This window comes from Trachemys scripta, chromosome 3 (genome assembly GCF_013100865.1).
Source record: "Trachemys scripta elegans isolate TJP31775 chromosome 3, CAS_Tse_1.0, whole genome shotgun sequence".
Classification (NCBI taxonomy): domain Eukaryota; kingdom Metazoa; phylum Chordata; order Testudines; family Emydidae; genus Trachemys; species Trachemys scripta.
In genome coordinates this window covers 32,104,393-32,129,161 of record NC_048300.1, presented here as the reverse complement: position 1 = coordinate 32,129,161, position 24,769 = coordinate 32,104,393, and the positions used below count along the sequence as shown (strand labels likewise).

Here is a 24,769-nt window from a genome sequence, read left to right as displayed (position 1 = left end):
ACAGTGAGATGTTGTAATAATAATTGGAATGAAATATGCGGTCACAAAGCATTGAGCATTTGGTGGGGAAAAGTTACAACACAATCAGGAGTAGATAGCTCAATGGGGCAAAGGTCTGCTGTCACTGAGCTGCTGATAGCGCTTTCTCTCTCCTTTTCAGTCCCAGCATGGGATAGGAGGAAAGAGGAGAAGAAAACTGAAGCCGAGGGGGTAAGAACATAGAAAGTAAAGAAATAAATAGCAATAGAGATGGGGGTGGGTGGGTAAGGGAAGGAAACAGGAAGGAGGAATCTGAAAAGGAGAGAGCGCACTATCAGCAGCTCAATGACAGTAGATATTTGTTTACTTATATGATCCCGTCACTACAATATCTCAGTGCCTCCCATGTATTTCTGAAATTATTCTTGCAGTACCTTGTGAGAGGGCTAATGCATTGGAACTGACCCTCAAAGGTGTTTGTGTTATATTACACCAATATGTTTTCAACAGCCTGACAGCCCATGGTGCAGTTTGCAGTGGTTCTCTCTTTGTAAAGTACAGTGTTACAATGACATGGCAACACAACAGGAAGTTAGCAGTAACTGAGGCTTGCTTTCTGATACCCGGATAGTAACCAACCCTAGTTTATTACATGCTGCAGACCTTTGCTCCACTGAGCTATCTACTCCTGATTGTGTTGCAACTTTTCCCCACAAAATGCTCAATGCTTTGTGACCACATATTTCATTCCAATTATTTATTACATCATAACGTCAGCAATACAAAGCCAAGATATATATCGTTAATAAGCAGTGTGAACAGGATGTGGGCCACTTCATTAGAAAGCACAGACTCTGTTCTAGCAAAGCAATACTACAAAAATAAATATAGAGAGTCAAAAGATACAGTTTCCCATACCCAAGCAGCTCCTCATTTCCAGCAGCATAATAGCACAGTTTGCTCAATCTTGCACCAAAGGAAAAAATCCCATCATATCTGGCTAGTGGAAATACTAGTCTATCCAAATAATAATTTAAATATATTCTTTAGTAACCTTAAACATGCTGTTCAGAACTACTTATAGTGAATTCCTTAGAAAGTTTTATCTGCACAGTTGCATGTCTGCTAATTCATGCTTCAAGTCAAAAGTGATTCCTTTTAACTAGCGAGTCACAGAAAACAGTTAGAAAACTAGCAACATTTTACATCTATTAAAAAATTTCCAACAATAATTACCACTTCTCCCTTCCCCATAAAGCTACATAAAAGCTCATTGTGATCCAGATGTGTCCAAAAACACAACATAGCGCATATTTATCTAACTACTGTAGTTTCTATATAGCAATGCAACATTAAGAGATGCCTGTTATATTTACTCTACAGATAGAGAGATACTGGTACAGAATTATAGTTCAGATGTTCAAAGCATTATAGCTTCAAGAAAGCTGTAAAATCTAGTTACGAAGTTATCTGTAATGAAACCTATTAAAATAAACACATGATTATCAGCCATTCTCCAGTCCTCCTTAGGGTGCAGGTAAAATGTACTGGATGGTGAAAGCAAACCAGCTGATACCATGTTGTTTTAGCAAGTGGAAATTGAGGAGTCAGACATATGGACTAATCAGGGAAAGGTAAAACAGAGTAGGGATGTTATATGAAAAAATATGGTGATACATTGGGCCAGATACTCAGACAGCATAAACCTGAGTTTACTTCAACCACCTGCTGATGATCTGGCCCATTGTCTGGGGAAGGAAAACAGCTGTGTGGGTCAAACAACAATGTATTTCAGTTAATCCATCCCCAGGAAGCCAACTCTGTTTCCTTAAGTAGTGACTATCCTTTTCACATGGAGACCCTACCACCCCTCTGACAGATCAGTGGCTGGCTACTCTCTTCCAGTCATGTCCCAATACAGTTGCTGCTCCTTTCCTTTTACCTATTCTCTCTCTGTCTTGTCCTTTGTGATTTCCATTATTTCCTATGCATTGGTATGGGTTGTTTTCAGATTCTTTGTTTCTCCATCCTCCTTTGTCTTGTTTTCACCCCTCTTGCTCGGCTTCCACCCCTTTTCCTCCTACCCCTGGTGGTTCCTTCCTCCTCTCCCCACTGTTTACACTAACTTAAAGATAGAAATGGAGGCAATACAAATTCTAGTCACTGCAAATGTGATGTTTTCAGACATGAAATCTCTTTCTCTCTAATTTCCATGCTCTAAGTCTTATGTCTCTCCAATCCCTGTACATTCCAGTTATTTGTTATAACCCATATTTGGGTTTGTGGGGTTTTTGGGGGGGAGGAGGGACAGGGAGAGGGGATGTTTCTGTCTTTCTTCCTGCCCACTATGATTGGGCAGTAAGGATGGATGAATAAGCTTGCCATGGGGAAAGTCAAATTACTGACTGGCCGAATGCATCCACTTGCCTGCACTGAGAAAGCCCTGCTTGATAGTAAATAGCCAGGCTCCCACACAGCCTTGTGGCATGCCACTGACTGCCAGCTTTTCAGGAGAGCCAGCAAATAGACAGTGAAAGATACCCAGGAATGCAGCTCTGCAGCCCTTTCTGGACTCCCACTTTCCTTACCCACCTGAGGGTACACTGTCTGTCTCACCGGGTGCGGCTATGCTGGAAAAATTCAGCTCTGTAATTCTGCACTGATAGTAGCAACAGTGCAAACACCAGAGTAGACAGGATGCAGGCATTTTTACCACCACGTCATGTATACCCCCTGTAGTACAGCATCTAATACATACACTTTATACATGTTTTTATATATGTAACTGGAAAACAAGATTAAAACTGTTGATACGTTTATTTGAATGCGGTGTGCCATGTAGTCTTAAAACCTCTACTGACTATTTCTGCTTGGCATTTCACAATGATGGCAGATTTTTGCAACAGATTTCACCATTACCTTCAAACTGATAAACTACAAGTACATTTTTTATTCAGGTCTTTTAAGTTAAAACATGCACAGAATTAAAGACCATCAATTTTATTTGCATATCTACTTTAAGCCAGGAATTGCACTGACAGCTTAGAAAATGCAACAAAGCATGGAAAATAACTAATTGATGCTATATTCATGTATATACTATTACACAAAAGTAAAGTATATTAATGGTAATACACCTTAATAACTAATTATGGGTATTTAATATCAATAGTGGGAAAGGGAACACCATTTATAGTCACTCAGGCCTTTTAAGTTTACATTAACAAATGTGACACTTTTGACAAATATCCTTCATATCTTTAAAGAGATATTTTTAGATTTTGAAAAATCTAATTGAAACCAGAGGATATGGGTGGAGCTGCCAATGTCTTTTAGCTTGTGAAAACATTTGTTTCCCAGGGGTAAAGACAAACGAGCATCATGCAAAACATGCACAGCAGGAAAAGGGAAGTAACTCTTAACAGCTGTATTGATAATACAGACTCCAACTTATCTTGAGGCAACATTAGGAAGGAAATTTCCTGTGGACGGAAACTCCTCTGACAATACGATTAGCAGGTGGACTTGCAGCTCATGCTTAGTGCTTGTAATTTACTGTGGCTGACTTGGTTTAGTTGCTTAGTAAGTAAACAGGAGTTAGGTAATAAACTTTCCTTGACAAACACTCTTCCTTTACAATTTTAGCAACATTCTGAAATATTATGGGTGGGATTTTCAAAGCTGCCAAAGGAATGTGAATGCCCAATTCTTATTAAAATTAAAGGGATTGTAGGATTCTGGATAAAAATTCATGAACCATATTCTGCCGTCAATTTCACCGGTGCCATCCTATTGAATTCAATGAACTCAATGGGCTTGCACCAGTATAATGGAGAATTTGGCTCAGGAGATGAAGTGGGAAGTACGAAAATCCAGCCAACAAGCACAAACATACACAGCCCTCCCTGCAGTGTGCAGAACAGTGATATCAGCACTAGTGATGTAAATGTTTAACTGGTTAACCGATGAAGGGATAAGCAGTCTTATCGGTTTCGGTTAACAGTTAAATTCTGCTGCTGCACTGGCGGTGGCAGCCAGGAGGGACCCCAGGTGCGAACCCGGCAGCAGAGTCCCAGCCAGGACACCGGCAGCGGGGATCCCCAGGCACGGGGGCCTGCAGCCGGGGCCCCATGTAAAACGTTACTCCACCCATAGTTTCCCAGCTAAATGCGTAACCAATACATTTTAGTCAGTTACACCGTTACATTTTTAAAGCACTATTTACATCCCTAATCAGCACCATTCCTTTAGCACAAAGGCAATCAAATCTTGTGGCTGCAAAGGCTACTTGAACTGGAAGATCGTTTCTAAACTCAGTTTAAAGATTGTTTGCCCTCTTCCACATTGACCAATGCTTGTTTTAAACAGATTGAGCCCAAACCCATTTCAAATTGGGTTTTTAATCTGTTCAGCAAGCACTGTACCCAGCCCAACACAAGCAGAAGAATTTTAGGCCCAGCTTTTTAAAGGTATTTAGATGCTGCTGCACTCAGTATTGCAGCACCTAACAGACTTAGGATCCTAAAGCTCATTTTCAAAAGAGATTTAGGCATTTAGGAGTCAAAATCACATTGACAGTTGATGCCTAAAAGGTATAACCACCACTTAACTGGAAATAGACGCTATGCTCAATCTGATAAATTGCAAAGGGAGGGTTCTAAAATTAACACAAATGATACAGAAAAAAAGACAAGGAAATTAAACCAGAAAAAGAAACCATGCAAGAAGCATTAAGTGTCTGACTAATACTAGTTGCAGGGTGTTTAACCTACAATCTGGACTAGCAGTATTGTCGGAACACAATATTCAGACCCGGGGCTGAAGCTTCATTTCAAGTCTTCCCTGCTGTGCCCAGGTAATAAACAGTGTATTGTATGTTATACACAACCAGTTGTAGACCTGTGCAATACTTCAACCAAGGTGAACGCAGGACACCTTTTCTTTCCTAATTGCGAATGCAACAGCTTCTTTATATTTAAATTTTTTTTACAAGCTGAATATAATTTCTGAAGCTTAAAAATATATATATTTTTTTACTGTACAGTAAAGAAATATAGACAGTATACTCTTCCCATCAAACTCTGCTAAATACACTGTCTTAAAGATCAAATTTAGGCTCCTGGCTTTTGCTTACGATATTCAACATCAACAGCTTCCCAGAACTCTTAGAATCGTAAGAATTCAGGTCAACAGTGCAGAGAGGAAAACAGAACTTTCTTTCTCAGACCAATGGTCACTCTATTCTCGGCTTTTCAGGATGCAGGATATTACTCTGGTCTAATGTTTTTACACAGATGCAAAGATACGGAATTCGGCTGCCAATAATAGATGATTTCACAAATTCCAACCATTCCTGAAGATCTTCCTATTAAGGAGGATGCCTGAGAAAACAATGAATGGTTATCTGGACAACTGTGTTTTGATCTGTGCAGATTTTATCGTGAAGAAACATGAACATATTCACTGTGACAATCTACAGCTTTCACTGCTTTATAACTATAAGAGCCAGTTAATAAATATAATGGGTGAAATTCTGTGCTGCATCCCAGAACTTGCAACCCAGGTGGAGGGCAGATAATGCAGCTTTCAGCCACCTTTGCACCTCCCTATTTTGGGCTGCTCTGGGGCCCTCTGTACAACTTACACAGTTCTGGGCCTGCCCGACAACATACCATATACACCAGGACCTGTGAAGGGATCTTTGTGGGCAGTCTTATGCCTGACTTCTAGAGTTCCTGTGTAATCCTCCTACAGCTAGAACTGGGGCTTTTAAGATGCCTTTATGGGGCTACAAGGGGGCCAGAGTGTGGGTGAGGCTCTCACCCAGTATCTTTAACAGCAGCAACAGCTACTGTACAATAATTCTAAGATGGAACAAAAGTGTGTCCTTTAGGGTGGATTCTCAATCAGAGGTACGTGTACCCCTGGGGTACACAGAGGTCTTTTAGGGGATACTCAACTCATCTAGATCAGTGTTTCTCAACCTGGAGGTTGCAACTCCCAGGGTGGTGGCAAGAGTAAGGCCAGCGTTAGGGGGTGGCAAGCACGGCAATTGCCCGAGGCCTCACGCCACAGGGGGCTCTGTGAAGCTAAGTTACATGCTTCAGCCCTGGGGGGCAGGACTTGGGTTCCAGCCCCACCACCCACAGCTCCAGCTTCAGACAAAGCTCACAAGTGAAAAACAGGCTCAAGTATCAGATAAATATGATTATTGTTATTAAAAACACAGCGAATAAAACTCATGAACTCATAATGTCATCTGCTCTAAAACATAAAACTAACTCAAACTAAAATCAAGTCTGTTATGCTAATAAAGACTAATTTAAAATGTTCAGAATCCACCAAAAGGAAAAAAAAAATGTCATCAAGTGGGAACTAAGATTACTAGACACTATTAGAAAAAGGTCACTATTATGAACACAAAAAACACAGCTTCTCCTAACTTTACTGCATTCTAAAACTGTATCCATATTTCCCTTTAAGAACAAGGCAAATAAAACTGGACAGCAAAAAGTTTCTTGTCTTCTAGCATTGTGCTGGTTTTCCATCTGCTGACAAGATGTTGGTACTGAAAATATGGACTGATAAAAGGATAAAGAAAGGTATTTAACCTGGAAGCCAAAAATCCCCAATAAAGACACATGCAAGCTACAAAATAAAAATGAAACGTGAAGAAAGTCAAAGTGAGCATTCCAAGGCTGAGAACATTATTTCATGTATGTGCCATATTTAATAATGCTGGATGAACTTCTAAAATAATGGCCATCTGCTTTATTTTTACTTCAATCTCTCAGGTAGTTTAACACAGCAAAGTGGCGCCAACTGATGTTTTCAATGTAAAACTAGTGCACTCAAAAGGGTTATTTTATTACACAAAACACACTACAGATGAATTTGTTGCATTGGATTAACTCCACTGAAGAAAACGGTGTTATAACCAAGGTTTTACATGCATGTGTTTGAACTTCACCCATTAAAGATTAAAAAGGTAAGAAATTATTCTGCTCACATTGTGTTTGGCCACTGACTTCCATTTGGAGCAGGATCATGCCTCTAATGTCTCCTCTACTCTACCACAATGGCTTAATGTTCCAAAACTTCAAAACAATGCTGTGTATTTCACAATTCTTCCTCATTTACTGGGAAGCACCAAAGGGAGTTTAAGTCCTATATCACAACACACATATTATAAACAATATATCATATATATAGTTTGATTGCCTAAAATGTCTTAAAATGAGAAAAGGAAAACAGCTGCACAAGGCTATCAGCGTAAAAAACGTTCCGATATTTTCTCTTTGATGTCGCTAAACCTTGCCCAGAAGATAAAATGTTGCATAAAACCATGTTGAGTAGTTAGCCAAGTAGTACAGAGTTTGGGAGGGCAGGTATTTTCATAGTCGTTATTTTTGCATAGGTTGATAAATCTTTGGTGCTAGAATATAAAAAGATGCCATCAGAAGATTGAGAAAGGCAGTATACTACGTACTAGAATGACTATGTCCATATGTGACAATCACTGGGAGGTTTCACATTCCAATAAATGTAACATAAAAGCCATCTGGGGTTAAAAGATTAAACAGAGAGAAAATCTCTGCCTATTTTTATTCTAAAGAGGACAAATCACATAGCAGATTTACAGAGAGGAATATGCTTTGACCTATCCTCACTAGATTGGTTTAAACTATGCGAGTCAGATATTTAACCCTATTTCTGTATTATGGGAACCCATAGTTAAATTATTTGGTATAAATTGAAGAACATCCATTGAAATCCAACTGTCATAATGGAGAATTAAAACCATTTTACACCTTAGGTGACACGCCTGCAAATCTGTATGCCTGTGTTTAGCTTTAAGCACATAAGCTGTCCCATTGACTTCAATGAGACTACTCACATGATTGAAGTTAAGCATAGGCACGAGCATTTGCAGGACTAAGGCCTAGTCACATTTTTTCCTAGCTCCAGAAATTATATCCTGAAAAAAATACTACAGGGACATATAAGTGAAAAGTATCGGGGCTGGAGCACCCACCTCCCTCCTTCACCCTCCCCCCAAGCCTGTTCAGTGGCATGCAAAGGAGGCACTGGGGGAAGGGGAGGAGCAGGGGCAGGAAGAGGCAGGGGAGGGGCGGAATGGGGTGTGAAATTCCCTCTCAGATGCAGTTCCTCTCAGTTCCCTCTCAGATGCAGTACTGTTGGTTGCGGTTCCGGTTCCCCACTCCCTCCTTACCTTAATGATGAACTCAGGGCTCAGACATGTCTGTGACTGGGCCTAGATGCAACTAACTGCCCATTTCTCTGATTCAGCTGGGTGTACATACTGGTGCACAGGGAAACCCGGAGTGCTCCACATCCTGGAGCTCCAAGATCGTACATGTCAAGATGCTCTAGAATATGAAGTACACAACTGTCCACTGGGATTATAATTTTCAGTGCAGCCTCATGTTCACCATTAAGGCAGGGAAGTGGGCATACACTGCCATGGTAGACAGAAGCTCACACTCAATCATGAATGCATTTAATCCTTTGGAAATATAAAATCTGGGAGTTAAGTTTAAAATGATTTGGGGTTAAATTATATATTTGTACTATTAGATTAAATATTTTAAATTGACAAGCATATATTTAAATAAACACTGTATTAATTGGGGATTAATAATATTTTCAGTTTAATGGGCTGATTTAATAACCTTGCTCATTATATGTTCAGTTCATTCTGCTTTCATGGTCACGGAATAATTTACCTCTAATGATTACAGGGTATATTGTACATATGGAAATATTCTGTTCTGTACAGTGAGATTGCCAAATAAAAACAGGGAACAAATCAGGTAATAATGCTGGATATCAGCATGTGCTATGGTTTGGAGCTAAAATGGCCCCTAAGCTCTCCCTTGATTAAAGCAGAATGAAAATTGGCAATAAAAATCATCTAGGGTCACAGCAAAAGTTACTTGTAGTAACTGAAGGAATCTATTGACAATTTATAACATAAGGTTATTTCTAAAAAGAGATTTAAAATTAATAATATTTAATGAGATTTGAAGCAGATTACAATAAGAAGCATTAAAAGGAAAACCTGTCTTCTCCACAAGCCCAGCTCTGCAAGCCTGCCATACAGAGAGCTCCCATTAGTCCCAATATTCACATAACTCAAGTCTTGCAGAACTGAACCCTTTAATCTGTCAGTGTAGTTAAGAAATGCTCCAGAAAAACCTGCATTAAAAAATTACACCCCACTGTATGTTACACCCCAATCTCAACGTTCTATCAGTCAGTCAAAATGTACACAACAATTCAACCATAAAAAAAGGACACAGCTAATCAAAACTTTATTTACAATTTCTTCATTTCAAAGACATCACCTCCTCGAATCTTCTCTAGAAACTGCTCTCCAGGATATAAAGGTTGAGTTTCAACGTTCATTCTAATCTCTCACTTCAGAATTTTCCTTTTGGTGTGAAAATTTCCGTACTTAATTCCAGCCCAAAGACGATTTTATTTATTGATTTGTGTTTGGTTGGTTTTGCGCAGGATGAGTAGGGACCTTTAAGCAAATTCACTTCAAAATAGCCTTTTCCAGTAAGAAATGGCTTTGCTCAGATAATTAACTCCAAAATGGCTGAAGAGAGAGACTGAAATTTCTAGTATCCAAACTTGACTTGTTCTATAGAGCTCATTGAGATATAAAAGACAAGGCAAATTTGAAGGAAATTGGTTCAATAATTATAAAGTTCCAAAGATGTAAAATACCTGTCGGTAGTTTCATACATGCATACTTCAACTTTTCTAATCTTTGTAAAATTAATTGGTAAGAGTATCTGATTAAGGATGCTGTAGTCTGGTGATGGAGTTTAAAAACTTCACAGGTTGAAAATCTCCACATCAGGGAACTCACTTATGGAAAGCAGAATTAGTGAGAATGATAGCTCCAGTTCAAATTGTATACCAAGCTCACCAAGTCATATATACCTTCAGATTTCTTTTTTCATTCCCCTTTTCTTTAAAAAAAAGCAGGGAAATTAAATGCCAAAACCTAATATTAATACAATATGAAGAGAATAAAGAAAACTCAGGAAATTCCCACAGGGAAGGTTGTTCCAACACTGCTGCCTTGGCCATGTGGCATATATGTAGCATATTCTAGATCTGTTTTCAAATATAAACCTTAGTGTATTATTTTGTTATAAATATATACCATAAGATATACAATGTAGCTTAATTTCTTGGTGCAATCATAAAAACTCAGGAAATTCCAAAAGTTGGGTGTTTGATTACTCATTAACAATGGTGCATTGGTGCTATATAACATATATAAATCATTTAATCCCCAGTTCAGCACGGTATTGTACTTAGGCATGCATCTAAATAAATAAGTGAACAGTCCCATTGAACTCATGGGACTAAAGTCAGGAAGTACCTTGCTGAACTGAATCCATAATGCATTTATACACACACACACACACACACACACACACACACACACACAGAGTCAGGCATACAGACACACAGAGTAAAAAAGAAAATTCAGTCAATATAGTAGCTGAAAAATTAGAAAATCAAATAGGCTGATAGACTTCCTAAGCTCTGAAGGAGCACTTATATGCACTTTTGCATATGTGTGTTCTGTGTGTGCTCCATGTCTGATGCACACCCACATAACAAGGATTTTCATGTGCACACACCTATGAGCTCATGTAAGCCTGACTCAAGCACATATGCAGCTCAGGGATGTGAAAAATGCTCTGTGTATACACTTTTCAAAAACTGGTCCATAGTGACTTGCAACAGCTGCTGGGAAAGTGTAGTTCAAACTTGGCAACAGCAGCTAAACCAGAAATGAGGGTTTATTTATGTAAATCAGAGAACAAAAGCCATTTTGGTATTAAGTAATTCATACAGAGACATACTAAAACTATGCTAACAAATGTTTGAAGTCAAGCACATCCGTGGAATTCAGAAGAGATAAGGATGAAAGGCAGCCCTTTACCCAACCCATAGTTCCTGCCATTGCAAGCATCATCCAATAGTGTTATTTTACTCACCTTGGCTCAAGTTCTGCAGTGTGGCATTTTCACCACTGGTAGATTCTGGTCTTAAAGCCAGCATAGCTAGTTTTGGGAGAATCCCCAATATACTACGCTCCCTCCCTGCTGGGGGACATAGCCTAGGGAAATAGGACATGGCCAAAACGTCCTTATACCCCAGGAATTGCCATGAGCCTTCTGGGGCCATTGACTGCTGGAGTTATTTACAGTGGAACTCGGGCAATGCAACGCACAACTGACTCAGGAGTGCATAGGCCATGCTGGTGTACCGCTCTTGAGCTGGGTTTTGCACTTGTCAGCTGGAGTCAAGGATTTGCTGCCAGATGTCAGCATAAGGCAGATAAGGACAAAATTCTACTTTTAACCAAAGCTGGCCAAACCTTTTTGAATGAAAAGATTGGGGGGGAGGGGGGTGGAATGGCCTTTTTACTAGTAAGATTTAAGAAAAATTGTTTATTTAAAAAAAATGTGTAATTTTTTTTTAAACGTCATGGTTTTATCTCCCCCCCCCCCCCATTTTCAAAAATCAACAAATCTGGCTCTTTTTATTGTTAAGGTATTTTCTGCCTTAAATTTTGAAAGAAAAAGAGAAAAGAAAGTCATTCTTGAAAGGGTAAGAAAGGACATGTTAAATCAAACACTTTTAAATGGCCTTTTAAAGATTATTTTCAAAATTCATGTGCTAAATCCTAGTGGCCTGATTTTCAGAAGAACTGAGTACCCGTGTTTTTCATTGATAAAACAACAACTTTGCACAGGTGTAAATAACTACACAAACCACAAGACAATTGAGAATCAGGCCCCATAAACCCAATTCTTCCCTCACACCCAGGTGCAAATCAGGTTTAATTCAACTGAAGTCAATACACTTACATCAATATAAAACATGCATAACTGAATCAGGTCCAACATGTTACTGCTGAGCCTACAGGGCCAAATTCTAGGTTGATTTATACCCTGAGCATCACCACTAAAATAAAATTGCACAGATTTTGACTCAACACAATGTAGCTGGGTTCCATATGTTATTTTTAATTACACGGATACCCATACTTTTTTGAGAATAATTTCAAAAACTCTCCCAGACTGGAGCAACTTTTTATAGCCTAGTTACAAACCCCCACAGATAAGGATTTATATAACAGAAATGCTACGAAAGTCCCATCAGGCACCACTATATATAAAAAGAGAGACTTTAGCAATACAGAAGTTACAACTGATTTAAGGGAGAAAAAAGCCACCACTTCCATTTCACAGTTCACATCTCATAATGTGAACTCTTATAACAATCACCTAAGCAAAAGCTGTGGTCAATCACATCCAGATTTATCTAAAACATAATAATATGGTATTACTGGATTATCACCACACCTGTGAAAATGGCAAGATTCCAAAAAGATACTTGGGTAATAACTAGGGATCTGGTTGGAGGTGGTGCTACAGCTGCTCAAAGAATGTTTTTCCTTTTGTGTTAAAAGCAACACAAACCTTTCTCTTTTGGATGAGGCAATGTGCACGGAGAGCAATTTACATCAGCCACACAAATCCTGAGTAAATGAAGCACATGGGGGGGGGGGGGTGATGGGATGAAATTCACCCCATAGAGTGGAGCGTAGTCCCCATGACCACGGCTACAGTCCATTCAAGTCACCTATGTGTGGTGTTAAGAGTTACTGGATTCAACAATGATCCCATGGCCTTTCTCCTGGCTCATTGCCCCTCTCACCGCATTCTGCACAGGTGCTTGTGGGAATGGCATGGAGACCACTTCATAGCCACTCTGCTGGTGGCTTACTCTAGTCTAGGCAGCCTCACCAGAGTACTCATGCAGGCTCACATAGAATCACAGAATCATAGAATATCAGGGTTGGAAGGGACCTCAGGAGGTCATCTAGTCCAACCCCCCCGCTCAAGGCAGGACCAATCCCCAACTAAATCATCCCAGCCAGGGCTTTGTCAAGCCTGACCTTAAAAACCTCTAAGGAAGGAGATTCCACCACCTCCCTAGGTAACCCATTCCAATGTTTCACTACCCTCCTAGTGAAAAAGTTTTTCCTAATATCCAACCTAAACCTCCCCCACTACAACTTGAGACCATTACTCCTTGTTCTGTCATCTGCTACCATTGAGAACAGTCTAGATGCTCAAGATGAATTTCCTTGGTTCAAAAGAACCTGAGATACTTCAAACCAGAAGTAGCCTAAGCCAACATTATCTGTTTCTCTGATGAGTAATTATAGTTTAAAGGTAAAAAGTTCAACATGAAACTAACATCTGGAATTCTTGAGACACCTCCCCTACTTACTCATAGTTTGATTTAATTGCCATACCATAATGAGTACTACTCATGTTAAACTGCAGACAAAGGACAGTCACATGTTACAATGTAATCACTTTTGTTACAATGGCAGACAATCTAAAAAGCTGAAAGATGTACAAACCCTGAAAAATAATGGCCTCCTCATTAACAGAATACTCCACCTTCCCTGGAAATTATCACTGAAAGATATTCACTTAAGAGACAAAAAAACAGCTATTCTCCCAACTATGAGCAGAGGTTAGTTACTGCAGGTAAGAAGACTCCTATGTGCAGCCAAAAAATAAGAAAAACCATGGACATGTGGTCTCTTCCCTTTTTTCCCCCCCTGGAATTGAATCATGCTCAAATCATACTCAACAGCTGACAGTGTTACCAGCACAAAAGGGACACAAAGAAGGCTGCTGTACTTTAGGAGAAAAGAACCCAACATGCAATATCAATGCAAAGAAGTTGCAACCAAAGAGAGGTAGGGGTGTGAGAAGAGTAGACAGCGAGGCCTGAATCGCAGAGATAAACTGTGGGCCAGATCCTCAGCTCCATACATTGTTGTAGCTCCATTAGCTTCAAAGGAGCTACCACAATTTACACAACCAGCTTCTCAACTGTTGTATCATCTGACTCCTAACAATCTCCTTGCAACAATCTTAGGCTTTATTCTACTTAAATATCTTTTTATAACAAGGCACTTTCCTGCAAAAATCTGTGCAGCCAGGATTTCGTTTTGTTAGGCCGATGATCTGCAGAGAAACTCAATGTCTGCATAACTCAGATGTAATGGATTTTACATTGTGCTGTTACACTTCTGTAGACCTAGGAGTCTCCCTTGTTTATGATTAGGATACAATTTTAAAGCAGATAACCTCTGTACCCTGCTGCTACCTGCATACATTTGTACAGCATCTCATTCGTATATAATCCTCCTTGCAGGTGAACTTCTATCTATTCCTCTTCATAACTGAACCCTGAAGTGTTCTCATTTTCACTCTATTAAAAACCAAATTCATTAGAAACCTTTGCCCTGCCATTTTTACAGGTGCATGTGACCCAGATATACCTTTCTGAGGAAGGTGTTTGGGATCTTTCTGGTTAGAGAATGATTTACATAATCCTTGTGGAATACCATAGCTTTTTATTTTTTGTGTTTCCAGTTAAAGGGCACATGCAGAACAGATAACTGACTGATCATGTTTAGGGACGGACACACACACACACTTACAGCCTACTACACAATCCTGCACCATTCTTTAGTAAAAATATATTTTATTCAGCCAAATAACAATTACATAATAAAGTCTGTGAAATGTAAGTTAGCCTTATATTAGCTGCTGTGTCTGGGTTCTATGTTGATTTCCTCTTCATATTTTCTATGAATAAAACAAATGTCAGGGAACACTGAATTATCTGGATTTCCAGTCACATCATTTTAGGATTAAAAGACAACTCACTATGCCAGATCTTTCACAAGACCTTTTAAAAATCATTAATGCAGCCGCTAGAGTAGACTGTGCCATGATTACTATGTGCCTGTTTAACTGTTCTGTTCCCCTTAAAACTGAAGGGCCTTTTAGTTTTGTTTTTTTCTAAGAGAAACACAGTGGGGCATTCAGCATATCTATGGAGACTGGTTAATATTAGTTTGGCTACAGTGGTTTTCTTTTACAAAGGACGCTCTCAGCTCGGGATACCCTAGTTCCAGCAGCAACTGTACAAGGTCCTTTGTGTTAATGAGAATTCTCACTGCCATCATGACCTTAGATTCTACATCAAAAGTCACAAGCATGAGTGATCATTATCCATCTTGTATTCTCTCAGCAGAGAGAAACAGAAGAGTTCTGGTATGCAAGTCTTCAGCAGCCCTGAACATTGTCCTGGAATGTCATTTTTAATGACACTTAGTATGGGCTTGGAGGATGCAAGGATGTAAGAAGGGGAAATAATACTCTGCAGTAATGCTAACTACATTCACTATATGATCTCACATGTATTGTTAACAATACAGTCAAATTGGAGAAAATGTAAGATTCCCCAAATACCAGCACTCTCATGCAAGTGGATAGGAGACAGACGGCTCTCTGTGTTTTTACGTGCTATTTCATGGTTTCTTTCTTGCTGTAATGAATTTAGAACTTGTTAACAATATGGGATTAGTAGTAATGTAGAGTAATTCACAGGTTTCTAATTTGGTCCATTAATGGCCTTTAACCCTGACCTTGAAAAGAACTAACTAACTTCAGAGCTTTTCGCCTCAGACCCATTTAATAACCTTGTTGCTTTAGAGTCAACAAGGCAGTTAGCTGGAACAAGGGATGCTCTGGAATGGATTGTTACCTGGCAGCCCCTTAGGTTAAATCCCAAACAGCATTCCTGCTCCACCTTGCTTGAAGTACAAAGCAGATTCTTAGCCACCCTCTTCAGTTCTTTTCTTCCCTTGATCATCTCCCTTACAACCGCTTCTAACCTTCAGAGAAGCTGATCCTACTGTTTTGTTGAATAACTTCCTTAAAGCTGCTTATTTAGTACACAGGCTCCGTTCATTTTCATACGGGAAAATGTATCAATACCATGCACTATTGAATAACAGATATTTAGTATCAGGGGGTAGCCGTGTTAGTCTGTATCTACAAAAACAACAAAGAGTCTGGTGGCATCCTATGCATCCGAAGAAGTGAGGTTTTTACTCACGAAAGCTTATGCCCAAATAAATCTGTTAGTCTTTAAGGTGCCACCAGACTCTTAGATATTTAGTAGGTTTCAGAGTAGCAGCCGTGTTAGTCTGTATCCGCAAAAAGAACAGGAGTACTTGTGGCACCTTAGAGACTAATTTATTTGAGCATAAGCTTTCGTGGGCTACAGCCCACTTCATCGAATGTAGCCCTCGAAAGCTTATGCTCAAATACATTTGCTAGTCTCTAAGGTGCCACAAGTACTCCTGTTCTTTTTGCAGATATTTAGTACTTTTCAATTCAACTTAAAAAGGAACAAAACAGTTCAGAGGTGCTAGTAATTGAATAATCATGCACTGCCTTGGCTTGGATCAGCAGCAGGAAAACGCTACTGCATTTTCACACGTTAAATTCAGTTTTGAACATCTGTAGTACATCTTATTAAACGTAATACTATGTTCTGTACTAAAATATAAAGAGAAAAGCAGTTCAGTACAGGAAACATGGCTCCTGTGAATCATGCTGCAAATCTGTAATTTATTCTTCCCCCAACATTCTCCTGATCCTTAATTTGGACAGATTTTCATTGTTTAGGGTACAAGTTTAATAATCAAGTAAGGGCTGGAGGAAAGAAAGAAAGAGCATAAAATAGATTTAAGAAAGAAATCAGAACAGAAAACGCATTATGGTTTTGCCTCTCTCTACCAATACCGTCATTTGAATGTGGTTTACTTAGAGTTCACTCCTGCTTCCACTGAAGTCAGTGGCAAAAGTGTAAATTGTCCTGAGTGGGAACAGGATACAGCCCTAAGATAAAAGGGCTGTATTCTGTTTGGAACAGAAACCATCTTCCTAGTGGAAGTGGCTAGCTGACTTTTGGATTCTCCATCAAATTTAGTTACCGTAATTTAAATTATCTGTATAATATACAAAGGGCCAGATCCTCAGCTGCTGTAAATCAGTATAGTTCCATTGAGCTATGTAGACTGATACCAGCTGAAGATGTTGCACACATTTTTCCCCCCTCTTCTAACCTATAGAACAGGAGGACATTTCCCAAACCCAACTAAAACAATGGAAATTCAGTTCAATGCTACTAGCTCAAACCCCCAGTGCTCAAAGACTGGCTTATGGTTATATATGAAAAAGTACTGTTTTTCTGAGCCCCATTTACTCCACTGCAGGACCACCAAATCTGAACAAGAATGGCCTTTCAGCAACATAATGCTCCACAGCCTAAGCTATTATTTTTTAAAAAATTAGGTTTCTAGCCCTGACAGTTAAAAGCAAAATTTCCAAACATTAACTAAATAGAACCTGAAGAGAACAATCTGTCAAAAGACTGAAATGACAGCTCCAAGTGCTGTGAATGTTCCCAGTTACTTCAATATTGTGTTGACTCTTGAATTTAAAGACAATATAATATCAGCATTTTAAACTATTCCACTGTCAAAGCAGTGGGGGAGGTTTAAGTTGGATATTAGGAAAAACTTTTTCACTAGGAAGGTGGTGAAGCACTGGAATGGGTTACCTTCCTTAGAGGTTTTTAAGGTCAGGCTTGACAAAGCCCTGGCTGGGATGATTTAGTTGGGAACTGGTCCTGCTTTGAGCAGGGGGTTGGACTAGATGACCTCCTAAAGTCCCTTCCAACCCTGATATTCTATGATTTGAACAGAAATGTCCCACTTATGTCCATATTAGGGCTGTCAAGCAATTAAAAAAATTAATTGTGATTAATTGCACTGTTAAACAATACTAGAATACTATTTATTTAAATATTTGTGGATGTTTTCTACATTTTCAAATATATTGATTTCAATTACAACACAGAATACAAAGCATACAGTGCTCAGTTTATAATTATTTTTTATTACAAGTATTTGCACTGTAAATACAGAAAATAAGTAGTATTCTTCAATTTACCTAACACAAGTACTATAATGCAATCTCTTTATCATGACAGTTGAACTTACAAATGTAGAATTATGTACCAAAAAACCTGCATTCAAAAATAAAACAATGTAAAATTTTAGAGCCTGCAAGTCCACTCAGTCCTACTTCTTGTTCAGCCAATCGCTCAGACAAACAAGTTTGTTTACATTTGCAGGAGATAATGCTGCCCACTTCTTGTTTACAATGTCACCTGAAAATAAGAACAGGCATTCTCGTGGCAGTGTTGTAGCTGGCGTTGCAATATACTTACATGCCAGATGTGCTAAAGATTCACATGTCCCTTCATGCTCCAACCACCATTCTAGAAGACATGCATCCATGCTGATGATGGGTTCTGCTTGATAACAATCTAAACCCGTGCGGACCGGATGCATGTTCATTTTCATTATCTGAGTCAGATGCCATCAGCAGAAGGTTGATTTTCTTTTTTGGTGGTTCGGGTTCTGTAGTTTTCGCATCCGAGTGTTGCTCTTTTAAGACAATGAAAGCATTCTCCACACCTCGTCCCTCTCAGATTCTGGAAGGCACTTCAGATTCTTAAACCTTGGGTTGAGTGCTGTAGCTATCTTTAGAAATCTCACATTGCGTTTTGTCAAATTTGCTGTGAAAGTGTTCTTAAAACGAACATGTGCTGGGTCATCATCCGAGTCTGCTATAACATGAAATATATGGCAGAATGCATGTAAAACTGAACAGGAGACATACAATTCTCCCCCAAGGAGTTCAATCACAAATTTAATTAACGCTTTTTTTTAAAAAAATGAGCATCATTAGCAATGGAAGCATGTCCTTTGTAATGGTGGACAAAGCATGAAGGGACATATGAATGTTTATCATATCTGGCATGTAACTACCTTGTGATGCGGGCTACAACAGTGCCATGCGAAGGCCTGTTCTCGCTTTCAGGTGACATTGTAAATAAGAAGTAATCAGCAGTATCTCCTGTAAATGTAAACAAACTTGTTTCTCTTAGCAACTGGCTGAACAAGAAGTAGGACTGAGTGGATTTGTAGGCTCTAAAGTTTTACACTGTTTTGTTTTTGAGTGCAGTTATGTAATAAAAAAAAATCTACATTTGTAAGTTACACTTTCACGATAGAGATTGCACTACAGTATTTGTATGAGGTGAATTGGAAAATACTATTTCTTTTGTTTATCATTTTTACAGTGTAAATATTTGTAATCAAAAATAATATAAAGTGAGCACTGTACACTTTGTATTCTGTGTTGTAATAGAAATCAATATATTTGAAAATATAGAAAAACATCCATAAATATTTAATAAATTTCAGTAAGTTTAACAGTGCAATTAATCGTGCTGTAGCTACCTTTAGAAATCTCACATTGGTACTTCCTTTGTGTTTTGTCAAATCTGCAGTGAAAGTGTTCTTAAAATGAACAATGTGTGCTGGGTCATCATCCAATACTGCTATAACAGGAAATAAATGGCAGAATGCGGGTAAAACAGAGCAAGGTACATACAATTCTGCCCCAAGGAGTTCAGTCAGAAATATAATTAACACTTATTTTTTTAAATGAGTGTCATCAGCATGGAAGCATGTCCTCTGGAATGGTGGCCGAAGCATGAAGGGGCATACTAATGTTTAGCATATCTGGCATGTAAAATACCTTGCAATGCCAGCTACAAAAGTGCCATGCAAATGCCAGTTCTCACTTTCTGGTGACTTTATAAAAAAGAAGAGGGCAGCATTATCTTCCTTAAATGTAAACAAACTTGTTTGTCTTAGTGATTGGCTGAACAAGAAGTAGGACTGAGTAGACTTGTAGGCTCCGAAGTTTTACATCTTTTGTTTTTGAATGCAGTCATGTAACAAAAAAAAAAACCCCTACATTTGTCAGTTGCACTTTCACGACAAATATTGCACTAGAGTACTTGTATGAGGTGAATTGAAAAAACACTGTTTATTTTATTTATTATTTTTACAGTGCAAATATTTGTAAGCAAAAATAATATATACTTTTATTTCAATTATAACATAGAATACAATATATATGAAAACGTAGAAAAACATCCAAAATATTTAATACACTTCAATTGGTATTCTATTATTTAACAGTGCAATTAAAACTGCGATAAATCACAATTAATTTTTTTGAGTTAATCGCATGAGTTAACTGCGATTAATCGACAGCCCTATAATCGACATATATATACACTAGGTGCCTAAAACCACAATTATTCCCCACCCAGCTCCCAAAGCCTCCAGCCTCCCCTTGACGACTTCTTTAATGGAGATGCACATATCCCCTAAAAACCCCTGTGGTACATTGAAAATTAAAAATGTGGGGTCAGAGTTAATTCAATTTAATATAAAATTAAATACCACAAGGAATACTACATTGATAGTGTTCACTTTCATATTGAATTCATTAAAAACTTCCAATTCTTAATTTATATGAAGCTGCCACATTAGTTCCAGCCTGCAGCACTGGAGTGCCTCAGAATCCAGATCCCTTGCTGCAGAATTTAAGAAGGCAAGTAAACACAGCCTTGTCTATGAGCTACTCTACAACTTCTATAATGTAACTGCAACTGAAGGCTTTCATTTCTGGAAACAGCCAATAACTTGTAAGACAATTCTGAGCCATTTTGCATCATTGTAAGCTTCTCTGCATCAGTTTTATATCACACCGAGGTACAAAACAGACAAAAGGTGGCATAAGAATGCAAGAATGGTTTAAATTTCGCCAGCTAATTTTAAGAACGGACAAGAATCCAGCACAAATCCCAGCAGGTGTTTTGCTGGGAAGTCAGCTTTAATGAAGAACTTGGATGTTCTAATTACAACCCATAGCACGTTGTTTCCTCTGCATTAAATCCCCAAATTAGATACTCAGCTAAGTAACAGGTTTGTTTTTTAAAGCCTCTTCTTTCAACAACTGCACATACATAAATATTTCTAAACATAGGAGATGTTCAACAATATTCTATTACCAGCTTCTGAGCCTTCTGAAACAACCACACCAGAACAAGTCTAGTGTTCACATGTTTGCAGAATAATTTTTTAATGGGAGGAATAGAATCAAGATTCTCATAGAAACAAACACTCAAACGACATCATTAGAGCAGATTAAATAAGCATTTAGGAATCAGCAAACCATTTCCATCCATCTAGCTGTACAACTTGTGTTAGCATGTCGACTGAAGACCAAGGACCAAACTGTCCCCTCACATAGACATCGGTGGGTTGCAGAGGATGGAGATATGGGCCAAATTTTGCCCACAGAGCATGAATATACTTGCAATTCAAATTGGGCCTAAATAACTACATTAAAATTGAGTGGCATTTTATCTGAAACTAAATACATCGTCCCACCCTTTTGCCTCACCTCTAGTAACAATGAGCATGACAATAATGGCTGGTAGCTAGGTTAGTCTACATACAGTAGAGGGGTCCATTAGTAATCACTGGCTCTAGCTATGCAGACCATTGCTACTGAGTTACTGTATAATGATTTAAAACTGAATACATGCAGCAGAAAAGAAAAGTCTCTCAATTATGGTTTGTCTAAGGGTATCAAGTATCAGGGGGTAGCCGTGTTAGTCTGTATCTACAAAAACAACAAGGAGTCTGGTGGCACCTTAAAGGTGTTGGTCTCTCTGAGGGGTTGGAGCAAATTCGGTTGAATCTTAGGGTTTGGCTGTAGACAATGGATCGTGTGATGTGTCTTGGATGGAAGCTGGAGGCATGTAAGTATGTATAGCGGTCAGTTGGTTTCCGGTATAGGGTGGTGTTTATGTGACCATCGCTTATTTGCACTGTAGTGTCCAGGAAGTGGATCTCTTGTGTGGACTGGTCCAGGCTGAGGTTGATGGTGGGGTGGAAATTGTTGGAGTCCAGGTGGAATTCTTCAAGGGCCTCCTTTCCGTGGGTCCCTGTCAACACTGGTTCTCCACTTGCGAAGTAACTCCCTGCTCTCCATGTGTCAGTATATAATGCCTGCATCTGTAACTTTCACTCTATGCATCTGAAGAACTGAGGTTTTTACCCATGAAAGCTTATGCCCAAATAAATCTGTTAGTCTTTAAGGTGCCACCAGACTCCTTGTTGTTTTTGTCTAAGGGTATGTCCATCCTGCAATAAAAGACCTACAACACAGCCGCGGCTGCCCCGGATCAGCTGTCTTGGGCTTGGGCTGTGAGACTATATAATTGCAGAATAAGCGTTCATGCTTGGGCTGGAGTCCAGGCTCAGGGACCTGCGGGATCTCAGAACCCGGGCTCCAGCCCAAGCCTGAACATCTACACTTCAATTTTATAGCCCCACAGTCTGAGCCCTGCAAGACTGTGTCAGCTGACCTGGGCCAGCCATGGATCTTTTATTACAGTGCAGACATAGTGCAGGGTTAGCTAGCCCCTTAGAGTTTCTCCCACATCTTCAGAGGGTCCTGGTTGTAGCAGTATGCTGTTATTGCATTGCCCAGGGGTGAGGCAGAATTTTAAAAACTCACACAAGGCTTCCCTAAACATTGAGCAGTTTGCTCAGCTCCATGAGGCTTCCTGGTGTGGACATGGAGAGTGATTTGGGGATGAGGCCAGCGTATCAACAAGTACACTGATCCATCAGCCATCTGCTCTCATACAGAGGGGCCAGGGGAGAAAGTGTACAGACCATGGAGCAGCTTTGCTGCTGTTCCATGGCCTCAATGGAATCAAATCTATTTATCTATATAATGGCCCCATCATTGTATTATCTGACTGCCTTCAATTTTTTAAAATTAGAAACAATATTTCTCTCTTCCTTCCTACCAAACGTGAACCCCCCACCCCATACCTGGCTATCTGGCTTCCTACAGGTATAAGATTCACAACAAAAGTAGTTCTTATGTTGAAGGATACTGCTATCAGGATAAGGGTTGTTGCACAGAACACACACATCACAGTCAAATGATCATCGTTCACTTTTATAGTGCAATGTAGTCAAGTTTACTTTTCCAATGCAGTGTTTAGTAAAGAGGACTAAACTGACCCTACCATGTTTGCTTGTACCCCTGCTCACAAAGTGTATTTTCTCACTTTGACTTTTTCTCAGTAAAAACAATTTAAAAAAAAAGTTATAAATTTAGTCCAAGATTAAATTTCATTATATTTCTCCAAGAATGAGTCTCGATCATCTTCACTATAGGAAACCTACTGAAAAGCTCAGCCCAAAATGAAAACTATCGTGTACCCACATTGCTAGTTTGAAGGCTCCTCTGAACTTCACTTCATGATGGGCTAGTGCAGTGGTAGGCAACCTGCGGCCCATCAGGGTAATCCGCTGGCAGACTGCGAGGCAGTTTGTTTACATTGACTGTTTGCAGGCACGGCTGCCCGTGGTTCCCAGTAGCCGCGGTTCACCATTCCCGGCCAATGGAAGCTGCGGGAAGCAGCGGCCAGCACGCTACAGGCCCACCACTGGGCTAGTGAGTGTGTCCTGCTGTGTCCCAGGGTGCCCACATGTGAGAACAGATTAATCGACTCCAATGCAAGAAGGAATCATTGTGATCATCTAGTCTGACCTCCTGTATAACACAGCCGATAGCCTTCCCCTCCCCCACCCACCAAATAATTCAGAGAGCATATTTTTACTTATACACTGGAATCAAGTCATCCTTTAACCTTCTCTTTGTTAAGCTAAATAGATTGAACTCCCTGAGTCTAACACTATAAGGCAGGTTTTCTAATCCAGGCCTGCACAACTCATAAAGCGGCAAGGGCCATATTACTCCAAAGAAAACAGCTGAGGGCCAATCACCCCCGCCCCCCAGCACCGCTGAAACACCAACCCCCAGCCCCCCCGAAACACAACCCCACCCCCAGCGCCGCCCGCCCCGCGGAAACAGCTGTGGGCCGAAAAGGAAGGTTGGGGGGGGGATACTTTATTAAGAATTTTTCAATTAAAGCAAACAATTGTAGGTATGGCACACTCGGAAGGCTCTGACAGCATGTGGAAGCCTGTAGTGTAGCGGGGGAAAGAAACGGCGTGTATAGGGTGACCAGATCACAGCAGTAAAATAGGACCCACCCCCTCCCATCTTGGCCCTACTGTCACACCCCTCTTCACCCCCTACCCCCTCCGCTGGCTTGCTGCATCCCTCCTAGTCAGTCCCCCACCCACCACTCGCCTCCTTTTGTTGATGGGCTTTTAACTGGACTCCTCTAAAATTTACAGCGTAACTCTTCAGCTAATGAAGTGATTCAGATTTATGTGCAGTATGTCATAGTTCTCTCTTCTCTAACGCGGGGATGGACATTTGATTTGATCCTGTCCTCACTTTGCCTTTGCACTGCTGGGGATAGACTCGGCTGCACAGGTTCCCAAAGTGTGGTGGGATTGAGTCCAGAGAGCTGGGTGTGTGCACATGGGGCCAGGTTCTTCTGACTGCAAGATAGAAAGAAGCTAAATATACATTTAAACGTCCTCCTAAGGTGGCTTTTCCATGGAAGCAGTTGCTGCAGTGAGACAGGCACATGAACCCATGAGGCAGTCCCTGCATTAACCAGTTTTCCACACTATAAAGAAGTTGAAGAACCCCTGAGCCAAACACAGCAGCCTGTCTGGTCCTGGGATTAGCAGTGATTCCCCCCAGAGACTGTCAAGCCTTAATGACCCAGTTTTCTTTACCATGCTGGGGCAGTTACTTGAACATTTGGGACCGTCGGGGGCATTCTGCCATTTCCCTCTCCCAATTGCTCCCCCACCACTGCCCACCTGCTCACCTCCTTGCGCCCACCCCCCACTCCGGCTCACCTACTCACCACCCACCACTGCCCACCCGCTTGCCTCCTCAGCCCCACC

The 24,769-nt window shown here is 40.0% G+C and overlaps 1 protein-coding gene across 3 annotated transcripts in view; it reads right to left on the bottom strand.

The window, feature by feature from the left end:
• Positions 1-24,769, bottom strand: part of SPTBN1 (spectrin beta, non-erythrocytic 1) — a 196,511-nt gene that overhangs the window by 77,027 nt on the left and 94,715 nt on the right. The window lies entirely within an intron of this gene.